We start from the raw sequence: 17,362 nt of genomic DNA, 5'->3' as shown, positions 1-17,362 counted from the left end.
CATGTGTGCATGCTAAGTAGCTTCAGTCATGTCTGACTCTTTGTGATTCTATGGACTATAGTCGGCCAGACTTCTCTGTCCATGAGATTCTCCAGGCAAGAATACTGGAGTGGGTTGCCATGCCCTCCTCCAGGGGATCTTCCCAACCCAGGAATAGAACCCATGTCTCTTATGTCTCCTGTATTGGCAGGGAGGTTCTTTTCCACTAGTGCCACCTAGGAAGCCCTGGACCAGGCACTGGGGTTCAAATCACATAATATCCATTCTCTAGTTTTGTGTCTTAAGTGAACCACCATAATCCTTACTTTTTTTTCATATTTAAATTGGAAAATGATACAAAAAAGCTTTAAAGATCTTTAGGGGTAAATGAAACACTATGTGCAAACCAAGAAGCCAGGTCCATCGTCTTCAGAGCCCTCCATAAAATTTCCCTATCATTATCACCCTACCACCTCCTAATGTGTAGAAAAAAACAGCATGTGTCACCTAGAATTTAATACAAGGAGGCACAGACAAGGCAGTGCTGCTTTGCTTCTTAAGAGGGCTCAGACGTCGTTTGTAAGTGGACAAGACAAGACCAGGAAGAGGTCTTGAATTCTAGTTGTAGCTCCACCATCAATGTTTTGGAGAGGCCCGACCTGCCCAAAAGAGAGTCCACAATTTTAAATACTGAAATGAGTCAGGTATCTTAAACTTTGACAATACTTTGACAATCAGAGGAACTGATTAGAGAATTTGGCCAATCATGCCTTGAAATACCAACTCTTCTAATTAGTAGATGAGAGACAGTAAATAAATAAGACTTTTCTCATTTTTGAAGTTCAGAGCCTCATCACTCAATAGATTTTAAAGCAATGTGCTTGTACTTAAAATATATATCAGTTTTCCAAATATATTTTTGGGATTCTGCTTTCTCCTCACGTCGCATAATCAGAGGTACAAGAACTAGTGAAGGACTCTGTTAATCTTAACCTCCTGTTTATGCCTTCATATCTGCATTTGGTTTAAGTCTGTAGAATAAAAGAGGAAGAATGATTCTCAGTCCAAACATACATATAATAAGTGTGTGTGGGAGATCCTCATGGTATTTTTAATAGCAAATGTTTAAATTATGTATGAATCTATTTTATTTTTCATGACACCTTTGAATTCCCAATGGCCTCAAATTTGATCAGGCAAATGATCTCTCAGAATCTGCACATCTGAGCCAGGCTAAAAGCACTTTGAAGGCATGCCAACTGTAGAGGAAGGAGTCCTGGGGGCTGCTGAAAGCTGAGCCTAGAAAATGAAATCCATCCGTGGGGAGGAAACAGGAGTGCTAATGACAGCGCTATTTGAGAAGGCAAATCCAGTTCAACTGAGTACTCTGAGAGCCCCAACTGTTCAAATAGGTTTTGGAGAATTAAAGGCTGCCTTAGAGCATCTTTTTCACTGATAGGAGAAATGCCACCACCCCAGAGCACATGAAGATACTCCCTGGCAAAAGGCCAACACGGAGGCTCTCACTGCCCTGACACTTTGGTTTGGAAAGTGTGACAATTTGTCCTTGGTTCCCACGGCTCTTTGTTGTGTGCAAAGCTCTCATTTAAGAGCTATGGGCTTTATGAGGAGGATTGGCATGAGTCAAATATGCTCATGCAGTAATAATGCAAAAAAAAAAAAAAAATGACCTTACCAATGGTTGTGGACCTATTGTAGGTCAAGTAGTTTATTTTATTTCTATTTTGTTAAAGAAACTATTTATTAATTTATTGATGAAGAAGTCTTAATGGTTTAGTTGGATTTTTTGTTTTTTTCCCCTTGCCAAACCCCAGGGCATGTGGAACTTTCCTGACCAGGGATCCAACTGCACCCTCTGAAGTGCAAGTTCAGAGTCTTAACCTCTGGACCACCAGGGAAGCCTGCGTTGAGTACTTTATGCAATGCTTTCCTTCTTATTTTCACACTAAAGCTACAAGAGAGATGGTTTGTTTGTTTGTTTGTTTGTTTTCCCCACTGTGCAGATAAAAATATCCAGCATGAGAAAATTAATTTGCTAAAAGAACTGCGTAGTTTTTGCTGTCACAAATACTTGGATTCCATGCCTGGTCTGTTATTGATATCGCTTTAAGACAAACCTCTTACCCTATCTGAGTCTCAATTTCTCATTTGGAAAATAGGAATATTAATGTATATTTCACAGAATCACATAGATAGTTAATGAAGGAGTAAAAATGTATCCTTTTTTTAATTTACTTTTAGTGAAGTATGGTTGATTTACAAAACAGAAACAGACTTACAGACATAGAGAACAGAGTTGTGATTGCCAACGGGGAGGGGTGTGAGATGGTAGGGATGGACTGGGAGTTTGGAGTGAGTAGATGCAAACTATTATATCCATGGATGGAAAATGAGGTCCCACTGTGTAGTGCAGAGAGCTATATTCAATATCCTGGGATAAGCCATAACAGAAGAGAACATAAAAAAATACTATATATATGAGTACAAAGGAATAAAGATTTAAAATGCTTTGGCCTTAAATCATACCTACCTATACCCAGCTGCTGCTTGAACTAATTCAAGTAATATATTTGGGGCTTGGTGCATCTGCTCTGTTCTTGACTTCTACTGCTCAGTGACACTGGAGGAAAACCTACAGCTAAAAAGATAAATAGCTGGTAAAGAGAGTTGTTGCTTCCTAGGTGGTTCAGTAGTAAAGAATCTACCTGCCAATGTAGGAGATGCAAGAGACATGAGTTCAACCCTGGGTTGGGAAGCTCTTCTGGAGTAGGGCACAGCAACCTACTCCAGTATTCTTGCCTGGAAAATTCTATGCTCAGAGGAGCCTGGAGGTTTACAGTCCATAGGGTTGCAAAGAGTCAGACATGATTGAGCGAATGACACACACACACACACAAAGAGAGTTTTTGCTATTGTTCATTCACTCAGTCATGTCCAACTATTTGTGACCCTGTGTATTGCAGCATGCCAGGCTTCCCTGTCCTTCACTATCTCCTGCAGCTTGCTCAAACTAATGTCCATTGAGTCTATGATGCCATCCAACCATCTCATCCTCTGTCACCCCCTTCTCCTTCTGTCTTCAATCTTTCCCAGCATCATGGTCTTTTCTAATGAGTCAACCTTCCCAAAGTATTGGAGCGTCAGCCTCAGCATCAGTCCTTCCAGTGAGCCGTCAGAGTTGATTTCCTCTAGGATTGACAGGTTTGATCTCCTTGCAATCCAAGGGACTTTCAAGAGTCTTCTCCAAGAGAGCTGTTAGAAGTCATAAATACCAAAGCCAGGCCTTCTCAAGCTTGAAAAATTTCTATTTAATTAACAATGAAACCGAGATGTCAGTAGAGTGTGACTTAGGACTGCAGGAATCATTTTGTACCTGCAAAAATCACTCTGTGATGCACCTACTCTCAAGGCCAATCCCTTGTGAATGGTGGCATGGGCAGTGTAGCTGATATTTTCTTTGTGGATACCTACAAAGACATATTCTCATTGGGAAGAATAATACTAACCTGAGACTGGGGCAAAAGGAAACATTTTGAAGCATGGAAGTTTTCAAGTAAGTAAACCTCAAATGCTCCCTCTCAATAATCAAACAGAGATCTTTCATCAAGGGTTTTACCCGTCATGGCATACTAGTGGTGCTCTCATGTAATAGTATACTCCAATTCCAGTGGATCTTGCCTTTGGATCTATGAAGGAGTCAATAAACCTACACTTGTGAATGGTATGTGGTATTAATTAAGAACCTGCAGTGTGCTAGGCTGACTTCCCTATTTATGCCTTCTCAATATACATTTTACAAAATAAGCAAACAGAAACCAAATTGCAAGAAGTCAAACATACAGGGATCAAAATGTGGATGTATATGTAGGTTTTTCAGTGTTTTACCTTATATGAAAACACATCTTTTAAATCTGTTACCCTTTAGGATTTGTAAGATACCTTCATAGTGTTAGTATCATAAGGTATATGTAATACCGCCACCATTGTATATTATCAGAGGCTAATCATTTGTTTCCTCTCTCATTTATTCATTAACTCATTCATTCATCAAACAGTGGTGAGCTCTTTTGATGAGGATTTCAAGTGAGATTATGGGAGTAATCACATAATAAGACATGATCTCTTCTACCAGAGGCCCTTAGGTCTAATTGGGGAAGCCATCAGGTAAAGGACAAGCTCCTAAAGCAGGTGCTACAGTGAATGGCCCAGAGTTCTATGCAGCAAAAATCATAAGGGACCATGCATTTGACCAAAGTGAGTGTTATTTCATTGGTGTCTCAAAGACTAGAGAAAGATAAAAATTTAGGTTTAAAATAAGAGAGGGATTTACCTGGTGGTCCAGTGGTTAAAAATCTACTTTCAATGCTGGGATTGCTAATTTGATCCTTGCTTGGGGAGCGAAGATCCTACATGCCATAGAGCGATGAAACCTGTGTTCCACAACTGGAGACACCTACTTGAGAATCCATGTGTAGAACGAAATATCCCACACATTGCAAGGAAGATCCCATGTAGTGGAACTAAGACCTGAGACACCCAAGTAAATTAATTAATTAATTGAAAATGAAATATGAAAAATGAAACAGCATTTGAAAGAAGTCACCAAGGCAAGAACAAGTGTGCCAATTCAGGAAATTGTACATAGCTCAATATGGCTTAGGACAAAGTTAAAAAGTTGTTATTCAAATATGACAGGCAATTCAGCAAAGATGTAAAAATGACCTGTCATATCAGAATTTCATAGGGGTAAGGAAAGCAAAAGTGGCAAAACAAGAGATGTGTAAAAGTGAAGTGGTTTTATGTAATATTTAGGTTATATCATGTCCAGGCAAGTGTTAAGATGGATTTGATGTCAGATGATTCCCAACTTGTCCTAACTCTCTCCTTTCTGGCTATATATACCAGGGAGAGTTGAATCAGTATTTTCAGCTTTGCATGTCTAATTTTTCAGATGAGTATGGAATGTTTACTGAGTTGTTATGAATAATTAACAAAATAAGAAATGTGAAAGCATTTTTTAAACTACATCAGTTCAGTTCAGTCACTCAGTCGTGTCTGACTCTCTGCAACCCTATGAATCACAGCACGCCAGGCCTCCCTGTCCATCACCAAATCCCGGAGTTCACTCAGACTCATGTTCATCATGTCAGTGATGCCATCCAGCCATCTCATCCTCTGTCATCCCCTTCTCCTCCTGCCCCCAATCCCTCCCAGCATCAGAGTCTTTTCCAATGAGTCAACTCTTCGCATGAGGTGGCCAAAGTACTGGAGTTTCAGCTTTAGCATAGAGCAATACAAATATTAATTAATATTGCATCTGCAAGCCTATAGTGGGGAAAAAATATCCATCAATTAAACAGTCAAGCCAGACAGTAAATATTTTAGGATTTGAGGACCAGTCTCTGGTACAACTACTCAACTATGCCCTTATGGTATAAAAGCAGCTCTGGGCACTATGAAAATAAATGAGCATGTTCCAATAGAGCTTTATGCCTGGAGACTGAAATTTAAATGACATAGAATTTTCACACGACATGAAACTAAAAATTGTCTATTTTTGATTTTTTCAACCACTTAAAAATGCAGAAAAACATGCTCCATTCACAGGCTGTACAAAAATAGGCAGTTGGCCAGATTCGATTTCCAGGTCATAGTTTGCTAACTCCTTAATTAAACAAATTATTCACTGAATTTTAAGTCCAGCTTCTGTTAGTGTGAAAAGTGGAGATACAAAATATTTGCTCTTTCTCTTTCACTAAATATCATTAAAATGTGCACACAAACATAGAAAATAAGATTGAAATTCTGAATAGTCTCTGAGATAAGAAGAGGATGACAGAGGATGAGATGTTTGGATGACATCACCAACTTGATGGACATGAGTTTGAGCAAGCTCCAGGAGTTGGTTATGGACAAGGAAGCCTGGTGTGTTGCAATTCATGGGGTTGCAAAGAGTTAGACATGACTGAGTGACTGAAATCAACTGAGAGATGTGGAATTCAAAAGAGACCAAGACTGCTCTTGAGTGAGTTTAATGACAAGGGGTTAAAACAGAGGGTCCCTTTGGACCACAACTTTGAGCTGGTTGACCTCAGTTTCCTGTTTACCTCAAAGAGTTGCTATGAAAATTAAATTTAAGAAAATAGAAGAGGCTGGGAATATAAAGATACTTGTTATCCATAAGGTTTATATAGATGTGAGTGATGATAAATTCTCTTCTTTGTTGTAATCTTGCTAGTTTGGTTTGAGAGAGCCAAAAGAAGTTAGAAACTTTTGCAAATGCCACAGGGTATGAGTGGCTGTTACATCTAATTATATGATCGAGTTAATTGGGCCAAGTCACTGTAAAGAAAATAATTATTGGGGAGAAAAAAAAATATTGTTTTGTTTGCTTGGTATAGATAATGTCAATGTATAAGAAGACTCAATAGGCTGATTTTAAGTCTCCAAAGCTGTAGTAAGATGCTGATTCTCTAAATTCCTATTGAGAAATAACAGGGCTTTGGGTGACTGGATTACTCAAGCTGGGGACCATGTCTGAAGCTCCTAAAATAATGCTTCAGATACAGTGGCTCAAATTCAATAAGCCCAAATCTCTATTTTGGAAATGGGATAGGCAATATAAACTAAATAGTTAAGCAGAAAGCAATTGAAAGGCTATTTAAGGATTAAATATAAGAAGACTAAAGCTAGCAAGACAATGCTAAGCAAAATACCAAAAAGGGGGAAGGAGGTGGCTTGTGAAAATTTACATGTTTTGTGTCTTTTTAGGAAAAAAAAAAAGAGCTCATAAACAGAAAACCATAAAAAATCCTGGAGTTCATATAACTTATTCACCTTTCAGTTTGAAAAAAGAGGCTGGATGTGAATGTTTTTAGTAGAATAACTGTCAGTTTTGTTGCAAGGTCAAATCGCAGTGTTGAAAGATAAAAAAGAGCCGTGATCAGTGTCTATTTAAATCAGAAGGATTGAATGTCATGCTCTTCAGACTTTCAATTGTCTTGGCCATGGTCCTTGGCATTTTAACTTAGGTACCTGTCCCTTAAGAGGTGAAAAAACATTATAAAACATTACCAGCCAGTCAGAAATAAAACAAAAGAAAAAGGAAAAGAAGCTAGCAAACCATCAAATAACCCATTGTGGATAACTTAAAGTAGCATGAGATGTTATGGTTTTAGAACACAAAGTTTTGAAATGAACAAATCTCCCTAGATCAATTTAATTTATTTCAGTGAAAATGTACAAGAATATAGAAACAAGATGGAAACAATAACAGCCATCTGTCTTTTTTCCAAGAAGACTTTGAGCAATTCTATCTCAAATGATATTCTTCTCAATAAGTAACAAAAGGGCAGACTTCAGAATAATATTTTGGTTGAAAAATAGCTGACTTTAAAGTAATTATCAATAACTCAGTCCCAACTAGGGCCATATATATAATGTAACAATAATTAGTCCTAGAATGTGTTATATTTTACAACTTATGATAACCCCTTTTTAAAAGTTGGAACTATCCTTATCAAATATACAGATAAAACTCACTAGGCAGAACTATTAATATTAATATAAAAGGAATAAATATATGTCAAGATGATATTATAAGCTGGCCAAGTTAACTATTAAAAAAAAAGTGATAAAATTTGATGAACATGAGGGAAGACAGCATAAACACTTGTTCAGAAAGGTGAAGGGGGAATTCCTTAATGGTCCAGTAATTCAGACTCTGCTTCCATTGCAGAGGGCACGGGTTTGATTCCTGGTTAAGACTAAGGAAAGTAAAATCTCACAAGCCACATGGTGCAGCCAAAACAAACAAACAAACAAACAAACAAACAAAAAAGCACTCAGAAAGGGGAAACACTTGTATAGAGGAATATAAATTTAAATTTTTGTCAAAGAAGATCAAATTTTAATATAAACGGTGGTGAAAATGAAGGACTCTCTCTTTATTGTGGGTTATATGACAAAGATGTCTGTTCCTCAGATTTTCTGGCATTGAAATATCTGCATGCCTCTGTTTACATCCTTACCTGTCAGTCTCTGAGATTCTTGAAGGCAGTGACCAAATCTTAGTATAACCTTCCTTTCACATTCCTGAAACCATAGAAGGCTTTAAGATCTCTTCATTTGTATTATTGAATAGCTCAATAGTTTGTAGACAAAAATACCAACAATAACATGAGTGGTCAATTTGAGGCAGAGAGTCCTGTGATGAATGTTCAGAAAATAATATAAAATATTTGAAAATAATCCCCAGGAAATATTTAAATTTGATGAAGATACAAAGGAAGTCAATAAAAAATCCCTGAAAACCTTGAAATAAAGTGAAGAATTTGTTTTTCCCAGAAAATTCAGCTGTTATTACTAGTTTATTGCTGTCAAGCAGTTATTGAATTTCTGTACACTGAGTTTAAAATTGCCTTTGAAATATCAACCTCATGTTAAGAAAAGTATTTTTAAAAGTTTAGTTGATTAGATCTAACTGATGGAGATAAGACTTCCAGTTCATTTCTTAAAATGTATCCCATAGCAGCATGGTAGGCTATCACAGAAATAGCACTTTTCATTTAGGTGGAGTTATTGGGCTAACTGCTCATCAGCATTGCTTTTAATATAATAAACATAATAACATTCAAACCTCACATAGTATAGATCTTCAATGGTCTCAGAGATATGGGATGACTAATGCTTGTCCTTAAAGACATTAAGAATGGGCTTAGTTAAGGTCATGAACAACAGGCAGCACCATTTAAACTTTGGTCATCATAAAAGATATAACAGCTGTACATATGTGTTCTATGGAAAATTAAAATAATACAAAAATAAAAATGAACCTCACACTGGTCAGAATGGTCATCATTGAAAATTCAACAAATAATAAAGGCTGGAGAGGATGTGGAAAAAAGGGAACCTTTTACTCTTGATGGGAGCATAAGTTAGTGCAGCCAGTATGGAAAACTGTTGAGGTTCCTTAAAATACTGAAAATAGAGTTGCCATATGATCATGTAGGACGTCCCTGGTGTCTCAGATGGCAAAGCGTCTGTCTACAATGTGGGAGACCCAGGTTCAATCCCTGGGTCGGGAAGATCCCCTGGAGAAGGGAATGGCAATCCACTCCAGTACTATTGCCTGGAGAATCCCATGGACAGAGGAGCCTGGTAGGCCACAGTCCATGGAGTCGCAAAGAGTCGGACACGACTGAGCAACTTCACTTTCACTTACACTTTCTATGATCATGCAGTCCCACTCTTGGGCATATATTGGGGAAAAGCTCTAATTTGAAAAAATATATGTACCCCAATATTTATTGCAACACTATTTATAATAGGCAAGATGTAGAAGTAACCATTGACAGATGAATGAAGAATATATAAATATAAATATATATATATATTATAAATTATATTGGAATACTATCAGCCATAAAAACAAAATAATGCTGCTTGCAGCAACATGAATGGGCCTGGGGATTATCATATTAAGTGAGGTCAGACAAAGGAAGACAAATATCATATGATATTATTTCTAGGTGGAATCTAAAAAAATAATGATACTAATGGAGATAGTGATAACATAGAAACTGATTCAAGGATGCAGAAAACAAACATGATCATCAAAGAGAAAAGTGGAGGAGAAGATAAATTTAAAAATTGGAATTAGCAGATACAAACTACCATATATGAAACAGATGACCAATAAGACCTATGGAATAATATTCAATAATATTCAATACCTTATAATAACATATAATGGAAAAGAATCTTAAAAATAATATATGTATATATATATGTGTGTGTGTGTGGAACAGTCACATTGTTTTATAAATGAAGCATTGTAAATCAACTATACCTTAATAAAACTTTTATTATGTAATTAATTAAAAATATTACCTGAGCAAATATATTTAAATATGTTCAAATATGGCATTTTAACATGTGTATACAAGTTGAAAAAATACTCAAACTCATGTCCATTCAGTCAGTGATGCCATCCAACCATCTCATCCTCTGTTGACCCTTTCTCCTCTTGCCCTCAATCTTTCCCAGCATCAGGGTCTTTTCAAATGAGTCAGTTTTTTTTGCATCAGGTGGCCAAAGTATTGGAACTTCAGCTTCAGCATCAGTCCTTCCAATGAATATTCAGGACTGATTTCCTTTAGCATGGACTGGTTGGATCTCCTTGAAGTCCAACGGACTCTCAAGTGTCTTCTCCAACACCACACCTCAAAAGCATCAGTTCTTTGGTGTGCAACTTTCTTTACAATCCATCTCTCACATCCATACATGACTACTGGAAAAAACCATAGCTTTGACTATACGGACCTTTGTTGGCAAAGCAATTCTTCTGCTTTTTAATGTGCTGTCTAGGTTGGTCATAACTTTTCTTCCAAGGAGCAAACATTTTTTACTTTCATGGCTGCAGTCACCATCTACAGTGATTTTGGAGCCCAGAAAAATAAAGTCAGCCACTGTTTCCCCATCTATTTGCCATGAAGTGATGGGACCAGATGCCATGATCTTAGTTTTCTGAATATTGAGTGTTAAGACAACTTTTTCACTCTCCTCTTTCACTTTCATCAAGAGGCTCTTTAGTTCTTCTTCGCTTTCTACCATAAGGATGATATCATGTGCATACCTGAGGTTACTGATATTTCAGCAGCAGTGGCAGCGTGGCACTGGAGTGGACATGAGGACATAACTCATGTCCAAGGTCAGAGAAGCCCCAGAAAGATGGTAGTCACTGGAGCAGTGGCTGCACAGTGCTGGAGTGACTCTTTGGAGATACTCCATGCCCCAGATCAGATTAGCCCAGTAAGATGGTGGCGCTTGAGTGATTTTGAGGAGTTACCCTACATCCAAGGGCAAAGGAGTAGCCCCAGCATAAGGATAAGAGGGGTGAATTCAGGTTTAGAATCAAACGTTTAAAATCCCATTCCTGCCAGAGATGCTCAGAGGGCTCAAACAAACCTTGTGTGCACCAGGACTTAGACAACCCACAGAGACTGAGACAGAACTGTGTTTGAGCATCTCCTGTGGAGGCACAGGGCAGCAGTGGACTAGTATCTCCAAAGAGTCACTCCAGCACTGTGCAGACACTGCTCCAGTGCCTACCATTTTGCTGGGGCTTCTTTGACCTTAGACATGAGGTTTCTCCTCATGGTCTGTAGGCGCAGGAGCTCTGGATGCAGCAGACTTGGGTATGGCATAAGCCATCTTGTAGGAGGTAGCTATTAGCCATGCTAGACAGATGCCAGAACTTGCATAGGACTGGGAAATAGACTCTTGGAGGGCACAACAGAAAGTTGTGCACCAGGACCCAGGAGAAAATAACAGTGACCCCACAAAAGACTTGCCTGTAGGTGTCCCGGAGTCTCTGGCTAAGACGTGGTTCAGTGGTAATCTGCTGAGGGTTGAGGGCACTGACCCTAGCAGTACATGCCTGGAATCTTTTGAGGGAGGTCACCATTATCTACATTACCTCCACCATAGTTTGACCCCAAGGTAAATAGCAGGGAGGGAACACAGCTCCATTCATCAATAGAAAATTCGATTAAAGATTATTATGCTTTTGAACTGTGGTGTTGGAGAAGACTCTTGAGAGTCCCTTGGACTGCAAGGAGATCCAACCAGTCCATTCTGAAGGAGATCAGCTCTGGGATTTCTTTGGAAGGAATGATGCTAAAGCTGAAACTCCAGTACTTTGGCCACCTCATGCAAAGAGTTGACTCATTGGAAAAGACTCTGATGCTGGGAGGGATTGGTAGCAGGAGGAGAAAGGAATGACAGAGGATGAGATGGCTGTATGGCATCACTGACATGATGAGCGTGAGTCTGAATGAACTCCAGGAGTTGGTGATAGACAGGGAGGCCTGGCGTGCTGTGATTCATGGGGTCGCAGAGTCGGACACGACTGAGCGACTGAACTGAACTGAACTGAGCATGGCCCCGCCCATGAGAACAAGACCAAGTATCCCCCTCAGTCAGTGTCTCTCACCAGGAAGCCTCTTATTCTTCATCAGAGGGCAGACAGACTAAAAACCACCATCACAGAAAACTAAGTAATCTAATTACATGGAACGCAGCCTTGTCTAACTCAATTCAACTATGAGCCATTTTGTGCAGGGCCACCCAATACTGACAGGTCATGGTGGAGAGTTCTAACAAAATGTGGTCCACTGGAGAAGGGAATGGCAAATCACTTCAGTATTCCTGCCTTCAGAACCCCATGAACAGTGTGAAAAGCCAAAAAGATAGGACACTGAAAGATCAACTCCACAGGCTGATAGGTACCCAATATGCTACTGGAGAAATAACTCCAGAAAGAATGAAGAGATGTAGCCAAAGCAAAAACAACACCCAGTTGTGGATGATACTGGTGATAGAAGCAAAGTCCGATGCTGTGAAGAGCAATATTGCCTAGGAACCTGGAATGTTAAGTCCATGAATCAAGGAAAATTTGAAGTGGTCAAATAGGAGATGGCAAGAGTGAAAATTGACATTTTAGGAATCAGCAAACTAAAATGGACTGGAATGGGTGAATTTAACTCAGATGACCATTATATCTCCTACTGTGGGCAGGAATTCCTTAGAGGAAAAAGAATAGCCATCATAGTCCAAAATGTGGTACTTCGAGGCAGTCTCAAAAAAGACAGGATGATCTCTGTTCGTCTCCAAGCCAAACCATTCAATATCATGGTAATCCAAGTCTATGCCCCAACCCGTAACGCTGAAGAAGCTGAAGTTGAAAGGTTCTATGAAGACCCACAAGGCCTTATAGAATTAACACCCTAAAAAGATGTCCTTTTCATTATAGGGGACTGGAATGCAAAAGTAGGAAGTCAAGAAACACCTGAAATAACAGGCAAATTTGGCCTTTAGTACAGAATGAAGCAGGGCAAATGCTAATAGAGTCTTGCCAAGAGAATGCACTAGTCATAGCAAACACCCTCTTCCAACAACACAAGAGAACACTCTGCACATGGGCATCACCAGATGGTCAACACCGAAATCAGACTGATTATATTCTTTGCAGCCAAAGAGGGAGAAGCTCTACAAAGTAAGCAAAAATAAGACCAGGAGCTGACTATGTCTCAGATCATGAATTCCATAATGCCAAATTCAGACTTAAATTGAAGAAAGTGGAGAAAACCACTAGATTGGTATGACCTGAGTGGTATGACCTAAATCAAATCCCTTATGGCTATACAGTTGAAGTGAGAAATAGATTAAAGGGATTAGATCTGATAGAGTGCCTGAGAAACTATGGACAGAGGTTCATGACATTGTACAGAGGACAGAGAGCAAGAACATCCCCAAGAATAATAAATGCAAAAAAAGCAAAATATTTGTCTGAGTAGGCCATACAAATAGCTGTGAAAATAAGAGAATCCAAAAGCAAAGGAGAAAAGGAACGATATATCCATTTGAATGCAGAGTTCCAAAGAATATCAAAGAGAGATTAAAAAAAAGCCTTCCCCAGTGATCAGTGCATAGAAATAGAGGAAAAGAATAGAATAGGAAAGCCTAGAGATCTCTTCAAGAAAATTAGAGATACCAAGGAAAAATTTCTTGCAAAGATGAGCATGATAAAGGACAGAAATGGTATGGACTTAACTGAGGCAGAAGATATTAAGAAGAGATGGCAAGAACACACAGAAGAACTGTACGAAAAAGATCTTCATAACCCAGATAATCACGATGGTATGATCACTCACCTAGAGCCAGACATCCTGGAATGTGAAGTCTAGTGGGCCTTAGGAAGCATTACTATGAACAAAGCTAGTGGAAGTGATGGAATTAAAGTTGAGCTATTTCAAATCCTAAAAGATGATGCTGTGAAATGCTGCAATCAATATGCCAGCAAATTTTGAAAACTCAGCAGTGGCCACAGGAAAAGGTCAATTTTCACCCAAGCCCAAAGAAAGGCAATGCCAAAGAATGCTCAAACTACTGCACAATTGCACTCATCTAACACACTAACAAAGCAATGCTCAAAATTCTCCAAGTCAGGCTTCAACACTATGGGAACCATGAACTTCCAAATGTTCAAGCTGGTTTTAGAAAAGGCAAAGGAACCAGAGATCAAATTGCCAACATCTGCTGGATCATCAAAAAAGCAAGAGAGTTCCAGAAAAAACATCTATTTCTGCTTTGTTGACTATGCCAAAGCCTTTGACTGTGAGGATCATAATAAAATGTGGACAATTCTGAAAGAGAGCGGAATACCAGACCACCTAACTTTCCTCTTGAGAAACCTGTATGGAGGTCAGGAAGCAACACTTAGAACTGGACATGGAACAACAGACTGGTTCCAAAGAGGAAAAAGAGTACATCAAGGCTGTATATTGTCACCCTGATTATTTAACTTATATGTAGAATACATCATGAGAAATGCTAGAAGGAAGAAAGCGTGAGCTGGAGTCAAGGTTGCCAGGAGAAATATCAATAACCTTAGATATGGAGATGACACCAGCCTTATGGCAGAAAGTGAAGAGGAAATAAAAAGCCCCTTCATGAAAGTGAAAGAGGAGAGTGAAAAAGTTGGGTTAACACTCAACATTCAGAAAGCTAAGATCATGGCATCTGGTCCCATCACTTTATAGCAAATAGATGGATAAACGGTGGAAACAGTGGCAGACTTTATTTTTGGGGCCTCCAAAATCACTATAGATGGTGACTGCAGCCATGAAATAAAAAGATGCTTACTCCTTGGAAGAAAAGTTATGACCATCCTAGACAGTATATTAAAATGCAGAGCCATTACTTTGTCAACAAAGGTTTGTCTAATCAAGGCCATGGTTTTTCCAGTGGTCAAGTATGGATGTGAGAGTTGGATTATAAAGAGAGGCATAGTATAAAGAGTTGGAGTATAAAGAGCACCAAAGAATTGATGCTTTTTTTACATTTAAATTTATCTATTTTAATTGGAGGCTAATTACTTTACAATACTGTATTGGTTTTGCCATACAACATGAATCTGCCACGGGTGTACACGTGTTCCCAATCTGAAACCCTCTCCCTGCTCCCTCCCTATACCATTCCTCCTGGTCATCCCAGAGCACCAGCCCCAAGCATCCGGCACCCTGCATGGAACCTAGACTGGTGATTCGTTATATATGATATTATACAGGTTTCAATGCCATTCTCCCAAATCATCCCACCCTCTCCCTCTCCCAGAGAGTCCAAAAGTCCGTTCTATACATCTGTGTCTCTTTCGCTGTCTCACATACAGGGTTATCATTACCATCTTTCTAAATTCCATGTATATGCATTCAGTTCGGTTCAGTTCAGTCGCTCAGTCGTGTCGACTCTCTGCGACCCCATGAATGAAGCACACCAGGCCTTCCTGTCCATCACCAACTACCAGAGTCCACTCAGACTCACGTCCATCGAGTCAGTGATGCCATCCAGCCATCTCATCCTCTGTCGTCCCCTTCTCCTCCTGCCCCCAATCCCTCTCAACATCAGAGTCTTTTCCAATGAGTCAACTCGTCTCATGAGGTGGCCAAAGTACTGGAGTTTCAGCTTTAGCATCATTCCTTCCAAAGTAATCCCAGGGCTGATCTCCTTCAGAATGGACTGGTTGCATCTCCTTGCAGTCCAAGTATACTGTATTGGTGTTTTTCTTTCTGGCTTACTTCACTCTGTATAATAGGCTCCAGTTTCATCCACCTCATTAGAACTGATTCAAATGTATTTTTTTTAATGGGTGAGTGGACATCAGCCATTTTTAATGCTGATGGACATCTAGGTTGCTTCCATGTCCTGGCTATTATAAACAGTGCTGTGATGCACATTGGGGTACATGTGTCTCTTTCAATTCTGGTTTCCTTGGTGTGTATGCCCAGCAGTGGGATTGCTGGGTCATAAGGCAGTTCTATTTCCAGTTTTTTGAGGAATCTCCACACTGTTCTCCATAGTGACTGTACTAGTTTGCATTTCCACCAGCAGTGTAAGAGGGTTCTCTTTTCTCCACACCCTCTCCAGCATTTATTGCTTGTAGACTTTTGGATGGCAGCCATTCTGACTGGTGTGAAATTGTACCTCATTGTGGTTTTGATTTGCATTTCTCTGATAATGAGTGATGTTGAGCATCTTTTATGTGTTTGTTAGCCATCTGTATGTTTTCTTTGGAGAAATGTCTATTTAGTTCTTTGGCCCATTTTTTGGGTGGGTCGTTTATTTTTCTGGAATTGAGCTACAGGTGTTGCTTGCATATTTTTTGAGATTAGTTGTTTGTCAGTTGCTTCATTTGCTATTATTTTCTCCCATTCTGAAGGCTATCTTTTCACCTTGCTTACACTTTCCTTTGTTGTGCAGAAGCCTTTAAGTTTAATTAGGTCCCATTTGTTTATTTTTGCTTTTATTTCCAGTATTCTGGGAGGTGGGTCATAGAAGATCCTGCTGTGATATATGTCAGAGAGTGTTTTACCTATGTTCTCCTCTAGGAGTTTTATAGTTTCTGGTCTTACATTTAGATCTTTAATCCATTTTGAGTTTATTTTTGTGTATGGTGTTAGAAAGTGTTCTAATTTCATTCTTTTACAAGTGGTTGATCAGTTTTCCCAGCACCGCTTGTTAAAGAGATGTCTTTAATGCATTGTATATTCTTGCCTCCTTTGTCAAAGATAAGGTGTCCATATGTGTGTGGATTTATCTCAGGGCTTTCTATTTTGTTCCATTGATCTATATTTCTGTTTTTGTGCCAGTACCATACTGTCTTGATGACTGTGGCTTTGTAGTAGAGCCTGAAGTCAGGCAGAATGATTCCTCCAGTTCAATTCTTCTTTCTCAAGATTGCTTTGGCTATTCGAGGTTTTTTGTATTTCCATACAAATTGTGAAATTATTTGTTCTAGCTCTGTAAAAAATACCATTGGTAGCTTGATAGGGGGCAATCCTTATCAAGAATTGCTGGTTTTGAACTGCTGTATTGGAGAGTATTCTTGAGAGTCCCTTGAACTGCGAGGAGATGCTATCAGTCCATCCTAAAGAAAATCAATCCTGCATGTTCATTGGAAAGACTGAGGTTGAAGCTGAAACTCCAATACCTTGGCCACCTGATGGGAAGAGCTGACTCATTTTAAAAGACCCTGATGCTGGGAAACATTGAAGACCGGAGGAGAAGGGGCAACAGAGGATGAGATAATTGGATGGCATCACCGACTCAATGGACATTCATTTGAGTAAACTCCAAAAGTCGGTGATGGATAAGGAGGCCTGGAGTGCTGCAGTCTATTGGGTTGCAAGGAGTCATACACAACTGGGCGACCAAACTGAATTGAACTGAGCATGGCCCTGCCCATCAGAATAAGACCCACTTTTCCCCTCAGTCAGTCTCTCCCATCTGGAAACTTTCAGAA

Source organism: Capra hircus, chromosome 2 (genome assembly GCF_001704415.2).
Source record: "Capra hircus breed San Clemente chromosome 2, ASM170441v1, whole genome shotgun sequence".
NCBI classification, from domain to species: domain Eukaryota; kingdom Metazoa; phylum Chordata; class Mammalia; order Artiodactyla; family Bovidae; genus Capra; species Capra hircus.
The sequence above is the reverse complement of the archived record's forward strand: the minus strand, read 5'-3'. Positions refer to the sequence as shown.